The sequence below is a fragment of the Chrysochloris asiatica genome, unplaced genomic scaffold (assembly GCF_000296735.1).
Source record: "Chrysochloris asiatica unplaced genomic scaffold, ChrAsi1.0 scaffold00084, whole genome shotgun sequence".
NCBI classification, from domain to species: Eukaryota; Metazoa; Chordata; class Mammalia; order Afrosoricida; family Chrysochloridae; genus Chrysochloris; species Chrysochloris asiatica.
Window position 1 is genome coordinate 11315409 of NW_006408602.1, and position 9069 is coordinate 11324477.

General features: G+C 35.9%; 1 pseudogene; it reads right to left on the reverse strand.

Moving 5' to 3' along the window:
* Positions 1–291, reverse strand: part of LOC102814069 — a 6887-nt pseudogene extending 6596 nt beyond the window's left edge.
* Positions 292–9069: the final 8778 nt, after the last annotated feature.

The window sequence follows — 9069 nt, forward strand, 5'->3', positions numbered from 1 at the left end:
ATGGCACCTGACAACAACAACAATTGATGGTCTGTTGCATAGTCTGCCCCTGACCTTCTTTTGCTTGATGATATGGTCCAATTTCTTCTTGATCTGGATTTCATGGCTCCACCATTCTCTGTTTTTGGTGCTTAGCTCTAGGCTACACGACTTAATTGCTATATTGTGATCAATTTCCCAATGCTGGTACAGACAGACGTTCCTGAAACCACTGGTGCCAGGGATTCCCGCATCTTCCAGGGCCTGTCTGCACCTAGCCGGCTGAAGGCCAGGGGGCCCCTCCTTTGGGCGAGAGGGGAAGTGGCCTCAGGCACCGCTGTTGGTCCAAGACCCTCCATTTCCTTTTGATGCTTTCTGCGTCATTCAATATTTTGCTTGTGTAATTCTTCAATATTGGATTTTTAATTTTTTCAACATTCTTTTCCAACAAATGCATCAGTTGTTCTCTGGTCTTCCTTATTCGGTGTCCAACTTGCACATGTATATGAGGTTTGGGTCAGATACACCTTAGGTATAGTTGATTTTATTACTATATAATCCAGCCACACAGGAACATGTGTATAGTCATAGTTAATGCTGAAAAAGGTATTTACAATGACTAAGTCTCTGGTCTTTCAAAATTTCATCATGTGATCTCTGGTATTATTTCTGTTACCCAGGCTATATTTTTCAGCTTCTAATCCTTCTTGTTCCCAACCTTCACATTCAAATCACCATGAATTATTAATCTTGATTGCATGTATAATCAATTTTAGAATGCAGAAGTTGGTAAAAATCTTCAATTTTTTCATCTTTGGCATTAGTGATTGGTACATAAATTTAAATATTAATATTAATTGGTCTTCCTTCTTGGTTTTGTTGTTGCTAAGCACCTTTAATTTGATGTCAACTCATAACTACCCTGTATAGGACTTCCAAAGACTGAATGACAGATTTGAACCACTCACTGTGCAGTTAGCAGTGCTTATTCTTCAATACCACACTGGGACTCTGGTCTTCCTTGTGGGCATTTGGATATCATCCTATCCTTGAAAGTGTTGTATTACAGGAAATATCTCGAAATGCTCTTTGTTATAAAGTGATAAAAGGAATGTGATGCCATTCCTTTTCAATTTGCCATTCCTGGCATAGCAGACCCTATAATTGTACAGGGTTTGCAATGAGTGGCTGATGGGTTTAAACCATTGACTTTGCAGTTAGCATTCCAGTGCTTATCTTACATTGCCACACCAAGACTCTGGTCTTCCTTGTGGGTATATGATACGATCTTCACACTGACAGTGTTGAACTACAGGAAAGATTTTGAAATTCTCTTTGTGATGATTTATGCGATGGCTTTCCTCTTCAGTTTGCCATTCCTGGCACAGTAGACCTAGGATAAGATTATACTGTGTTTCCAAGGAGTGGCTGGTGGATTTTAACCAGCGAGCTTGCTGTTAGCAGTCCAGTGCTGAGCCTACAACACCATACCCGAGCTCCATTTCAGGTTCTAATTTTATGAGTCATATTACATCAACATATGAAGGTCTTGAAAGCTTTAATCCATGTTCTGGTATGATACTGTGAGTTAATGTGCTGAACTGCAAAGTTGGTTTGAACCACAAGGTTAGCGGCTCAAACTCCCCACTCACTGCTTGGAAACCCTATACAGGGTCGCTATGGGTCAGAACTATCTCAACGGCACTCAACAGCAACAACATCTCCTTAATGCTGACTCTACTTTAAGGAGAAAGCTCTTCACCTTCATAATTTGAGTGCCTTCTAGCCTGAAGAGTTTATCTTCCAGTGATTTTTCAGATAATGCTTTAGAGCAATTCTTAAGGTTCTCATTGGCTAATTTTTAAAAGGTAGTTTGTCAGGTTATTCTAACAGATTGATACATCATTATTAAGCCCATTTTACAAATAAGAAAACTTATAGAGAGAGTAAATACTATTTCCAGGTCATCAGTTTTAGTAGCAAAATGGAGAAAGGAATAAAAATCCAGACTACATATGACATGAAAATATAGACTTAAAATAAGAACCAAAATCTTATTTTTGAAAGACAACAAACAAACAAACCCCCAAATCTATTACCATTGAATCAAATGCAGCTCACATCAACCCTAAAGGACAGAGTTGAACTGCACTCCAGTTTCCAAAGCTGTAAATCATAAAGGAACTAGAAAACCTCATCTTTCTACCAAGGATCGCCTGGTGGATTTGAACAGCTAAACTTGTAGTCAGCAGCTCAGTGCTTAACTCACTACCCACCAGAATTCCTACAGACTTAAAAGGCAACTCAAACAAGTCCTTTGAGTGGTTTTAAAGATTATAATAATTATTTCTAATGTTAAAATGGTTTTAATTTTACAAAGAATTTTCATAATCTCTGTCCTGTTCTATTTTGTGTTTTTTTTTAAAAAATTCACTAACAGTGAATTAGTTTGGCATTAAAATATATATATATATTATTTTTTTTTAAAGAACCAATGTAATTAAGGGAATGTCATTTGAAAACTAAGTAACTATTTCCAGTCTGAACAAAAATTTTAAATAACAGGATTATTTTATATTGCTCTTGTTGTTGTTAAGTGCCATTGAGTTGGTTCCTACTCATAGTGATCCGAATTGGGTTTCCAAGGAGTGGCTGGTGAGTTTGAACCACTGACCTTGTGGTTAAACAGATCCTGTTATCCAGTGCTTATCTTACATGTCACATCAGGACTCTTATATTATTCCTAGGTTGTAGGTTGTAAAAAATTAGAAAGAAAAATTTTATAGGCTGAAAAATATGTCAATAGAACATTAACTTTCCTAAGGAAAGAATAGATGTTTAGTGTTTTAAACAAGTAAAACATAACATTATAAATTTACTTGACTAAATAAATCCCTTTCTACCCATCAACACATCCTTGATCTTCCTATTTCAGTGTCCAGCTTTCCCTTGTATATGAAATGATTGAAAATATCATATCTTGGGTCAAGTCTACCTTAGTCCTCAAAGTCACATCTCTGATTTTAACACTTTAAAGAGATATTTTTGCAATATTTGTGCAATATAATGTCATTTGATTTGTTGACTTCTACTTCCATGGGTGTTGATTGTGAATCCAAATAAATTTAAATCTTTGACACCTTCAATCACTTCAGTATCTACCATAATATTGCTTATTTATCCAGTAGTGAGGATTTCTGTTTTCTTTATGGTGATCTATAATCCATACTGAAGGTTATATTCTTGGATTGTCATAAATAACTAACTGCTTAAAGGTGAGAGAAGACTTGAATCTTTGAATTATGATGTCGATGAATAATACTGAATATACCATAGATTACCAGAAGAATGAACAAATATGTCTTGAAAGAACAGTCAGAATATTCCGTAGTAGTGAGGATGATGAAATTTGTCTCACTTATGTTGGGTGTGTTATCAGGAAAGATCAGTCCCTGGAGAAAAACATCATGCTTGACAAACATAGGAAGACCCTCAATGAGATGGAATGACATAGTAGTTACAACGGTGAGCTCAAACACATGAATGATTGAAAAGATTGTACAGGAAAAGACAGCATTTTGTTGTCGGACATAGAGTTATGATAAATCAGAATTCACTCAACATCACCTACCAACAAGAATCCTTCAACACACTGCCTTCTTAATTGGAAAGGGTGTTTAGTATTTTTAAAGTTTATCTCTTTTATAAGAAAAAAATATTTTTAGTATTTTATTTCTACCAGTTGACTTGAATAAGCTTTGAAAAGATTTAAGAGGCCTTTATTTGTAGAACAAATGCTTTATATACACCACTGGGAAATAGGCTAAGCTTGCCGTGTCAATTAGTTTAATTAATGGGAACTTCAATTGGTCCTGGGGTGTATTAATTTCATGAGGTGAATCTACTGAGAGAAATACTTAGAGAAACTTTCATGGTTGGAAAAGCTTTCAAATGCATTTGACTTAACCAGAGCAGGAATGCCATACTTTGACATATATTTAATGACCCAAATCCCAAATTGTCCTTGAAGTCCTGGTGTGGCACTGTAGGATAAACACTCGACTGCAAGATCTGTTTGAGCTACAAGGTCAGCAATTCAAATTCACCAATCACTCCTCTAAAACTCTATACAGGGTCGCTATGAATTGGAGCTGATTCTACAGCACTTAACAACAAGAAGAACAATATCATCCTTACTTCACCAAATTTGATGTTAATATACTCTGGTTTCCTCCTATTACAATTTTCTTCATCTACTTAGACAAGAGGGAAGAGACTTTTTTCTGAAGCTTAAAAGAGGTAAAATCAAAACACATAATTTGAGAATTACTACTTAGTACAAGGAAGAATGTTCTCAGGATTATCTCAACATAAGAGCAAATGTAATTTTGAGGTGGGTTATGGATATGAATAAGGACTTCTGGTGTGGTACTGTAGGATCAGCACTGAACTGTGAATCACAAGGTCAGCAATTCAAACCCACCAGCTGCTTCTTGGAAACCTTATACAAGGTCACTATGAGTCGGAAACTACTTAGCAGCACTTACAAACAACAACAACATGGATATAAATATGTGTACTTGTGTGTATGTGTGCACATACATACCTATGCAGTTTCTTTATGAATGCAATCCTGTTATCGTAGCAGACCTGTAAATGGTTAGTTCTCATTTTACAAATGCAGTAAACCGAATTTAGAGAGCTTAAGCACATTATACATGTTTGCATAGCTAAGCCAGAATTTAAATCCAGGTTCAAAAGCTGTTCTTTTCTTTGTACTGCATTATATTATTAAAGATAGGCTGAGCAGCTGCTTGAAGGACATATTCTAAAAGGAAATTGCGTATTTGTTGCTAGAGTTAGACTAGGAAATTGTTAATGTTGAATTTCACTTGAAATTCAACTCTGATACTGGAAAATTGTAAAGAGTAAAGCAATCCTCCCACCATTTGTGACCAAAAAATGGTTTGCTGCACTTTTCTCATATAGATAAGACCTGTGGATGCCCCATTTTTATCTATTAGAAGAGCAGACACAAATCCCCATTCTATGCCTCATAAATGAATAACTGAATTTCCCCACTGATCAATCATGAAGTCCCTGGGTGGTAAAAACCACTCAATGCTTGACTACTAGTTGAAACATTGGCAGTTAGAACCCCATCATCTGCTTACAAGTGGTGACTACCTTCCATACCCTATGGAGCAGTTCTATTATGCATAAATGGGGCCACCTTGAGACAGAATCAATTAGACTGCAATTAACAGCAGATCAATCATAAATAAAGTGTTTGTTAACAGAACTTTGGTTAACCTTTTCTATTTTCATGAAGTCCCCTAATCATGGTCCATCCTTAGTCTGAGTCAATACTCAGTCTTTTTCATAGACTAGGATGACTTCATGTAAAACATTCTGATTTATAATCTGATGATGTCACCACTTGCTCATCTCAAGTCCCCTTACCTGTCTTTATTTTTTCTCTCTCTTAACTTACTCTCAGTTATTATAAAAGGAAATTATTTTTTTGTAATTCTGTGAGACACTTGCTGATTTACATTTGGAACTTTCTCCTACTGTAGAAACTTAAGTCTTCTGTTATTACAATTTCTTTTTCTTTCTTCCTTTTCTTCAATAAAAATTTCCCTTTCAAAGTCTAGGTGCCAGGGTGAAGTAAACAGATTGCACTAAAGTATTAACTGAAAGGATGGTGGTTTGAACCCACCCAGTATTACTTCAGTCTAAAGACCTAGCAATCTGCTTCCATAAAGGCAGGAAAAACTCATAGAGCTCAATTCTGCTCTATAACACATGAGGTTGCCATGAGTCAAAATGGACTCTATGGTAAGTTTTTCAAAGTTGATTTAGTTTTTATTTGACAAGATCTTGTTCTTGTTGTTGTTAAGTGCCATCAAATCAGTTTTGATTCATAACAATTCTGTATAGGGTTTCCTAGGAGTTGTTGGTGAGTTTGAACAACTGACTTTGTGGTTAGCAGTCCAGTGTTGATCCTACACCAGGACTCCTGACAACATCTTGTTGTTAAGTGCCATTTAGCTGGTTCCAACTCATAGCTAGCCTGAAGAGCATTTCTGAGGAGTGGCTGGTGAGTTTGAACAACTGACTTTGTGGTTCAAACAAACCTTATGGTCGAATTCTTATCCTACAATTACATATCAAGACAAGATCATAAGATCCATTAATTTCAGGATCAAGACTATTTTTGAAGTATATACAATATAAATAATAAGATGCCTAAAATTCTTAGGGCTTCTCTTTACATTGTTTACATGTGTTCTGAGGCACACAACATAAGAATACAATGATAAGGCCTCTGTAGTCTAAATATTCTCAGACTTTGCAACTAATTGACAAGATTACTCCCAGTTACTCTTTCCCATCTAACATCTTAAAAACAAAATTATCAATATTCATTTCTGCAAGACATTTACATCAAGTCCACTTCAGCAACCTACCTTCTAATTATACTCTGAAATTTCAGTCTCTCCAAATTCCTGAAATATTACCAAATGCAGTCAAATGTATTTTGACTCAGTATGTAGAGCAGAAAGAAACACTGACTGATCCTGTGCCATCCTCACAATCTTTATGTTGGAACCCATTGTTGCAACAACTGTGTGAATCTATCTTGTTGGGGGTCTTTCTATTTTCAACTGATCCTCTACTTTATCAAGCATAATGTCCTTCTCCAGTGACTTAACCCTGTTGATAGCATGCCCAAAGTCTGTGAGACAAATTTTCATCATCCTTATTTCTAAAGCCACCATTCGTCTGTCATTTTGTTGTGCTGTAGTGGCTTACGTGTCACAGTGCTCCTGAAAGCTATGCAACTGGTATTTCAAGTGCTAACAAGGTACACTCAAGGGGGACAGATTTCAGCTGTACTTCCAGGCTAAGACTACCAAGAAGAAGAGGCGGTCTGTTTCTGAACATTTAACCACTGAAACCTTTTAATAGCAGGGGAACACTTTCAGATAGCACCAGAATGTTGAATATTGACACATCATGAATAACACCAGAATATCATCAGATATACTGCCTGAAGATAAGTCCATCAGATTGGAAGACACTCAAAATATGACTGGAGAAGAGCTTTCTCCTCAATATAGAGTCAACCGTGATGATACCAATAGAGTATAGCTTTTGTGACCTTCATTTTTGGCACAATTCAAAATGAGGAGAGACAGCTATAAACATCCATTAATAATGAGAACATAGACTGTACAAAGTACAAATCTAGAGAAATTAGAAATTGTCAAAAATTAAATGGAACACATAAAGGTCAATATTCTAGCCATTAGTGAGCTGAAAGGAACTGGTGGTGACCATTTTGAATCTGACAGTCATATGGTTTATTATGCCAGAAATGACAAATTGAAGAGGAATGACATCACATTTATCATCAAAAAGAACACTTCAAGATATTTCTTGAAGTGTAATGCTGTCTGTGATAAGATACTATCCATTCACATACAAGAAAGACAAGGTATTGCCACTATTACTCAAATTTACACATCAACCACTAAAACAAGTGATGATGAAATTGAAGAATTCTACTAACTTCAGTCTGAAATTGATCAAACATGTGATCAAGGTGTATTGATAATTACTGGTGATTGGAATGCAAAGGTTAAAAACAGAGGAAGGGCCAGTATTTGGAAAATATTGCCTTGGTAATAGAAATGAATCAAGAAATCACGTGAAACAATTTCGCAAGACCAATGACTTGTTCATTGCAAATATCTTTCTAAATATAAAAGATGACTATATACATCGCAGTCACCAGATGGCATAAACCAACATCAAACTGACTATATTTTATGGAGGAAAAACTTCATATTGCCAGTCAAAACAAGGCCAGGGACTGACTGTAGAACAAACCATTAATTTGTCAGTTCAGGCTGAAGTTAAAGAAAATTAATACAGGTCCATGAGACCCAAAATTTGACCTTGAACATATCCCACCTGAATTCATAAATCATCTCAAGAACCAATTTGATGCATTAGACAATAATAAATGAAGACCAGGTGAGTTGTGGGATGACATCAAGAATATTATACAGGAAGAAGGCAAAAGGTCATTAAGAAGAGAAGAAAGAAGGAAAAGAGCAAAATGGATTTCAGTAAAGACTCTGAAATTTCTTCTCCAGTGTAGATATTTGCTAAAGCAAATAGGAAAATTAGGACTTTTAAGACTTGAACAGAAATTTCAAAGGGAGGCTCAAGAAGACAAAGTCAAAGGTTACAGTGAAATGTGCAAAAATGTAGAGTTCAAAAACCAAAAGAGAAGAATGCACTTAACATTTCTCATGCTGAAAGAACTAAAGAAAAATTTCAATCCTCAACTTGTAATATTGAAGGATTTCTGCAGGCAAAATATTCATGCAGAAAGTATCAAAAGAATATAGAAGGAATGCATAGTCAGTACACCAAAAAGAAATAGTCAAGGTTCAACCACTTCAAGAGATAACATATGATATTGAAGGAATAAGTCCAAGGCATTGACAAAGACCAAGGCCCCAGGAATTGTCAGAATACATGTTGAAATCTTTCAATGAACTTAGGTAGCACTGGAGACACTCACTCATCTATGTGATGAAATTTGAAGATAGCTATCTGGTCAACTGTTTGGAAGAGATTCCTATTTGTGACCATTCCAAAGAAAGTGACCCACTGGAATGTGGAAATTATAGAGCAGTATCATTAATACCACATGCAAGTAAAATTTTGCTTAAAACAATTCAAAAGTGATTGCAACAGTACATCAAAAAGGAACTGTCAGAAATTCAAGCTGGATTCAGAAGAGGATGTGGAATGAAGGATATCATTGCTCACATCAGATGGATCTTGTTTGAAAAGAGAATACCAGAAAGATGTTTACTTGTGTCTTATTGAATATACCTTTGCCTATGTGGAACATGACAAACTATGGATAACATTGCAAAGAGTGGGTATGAGGCAGATTTGCATGGGCTAAATGAGACAGACGTAAAAAGTGATGTATGCTTACCTTTGTAACACCAGGGCTCTGTGATACAAGGATCGAGGCATAGTTTGAAGAGGGGAAATAAT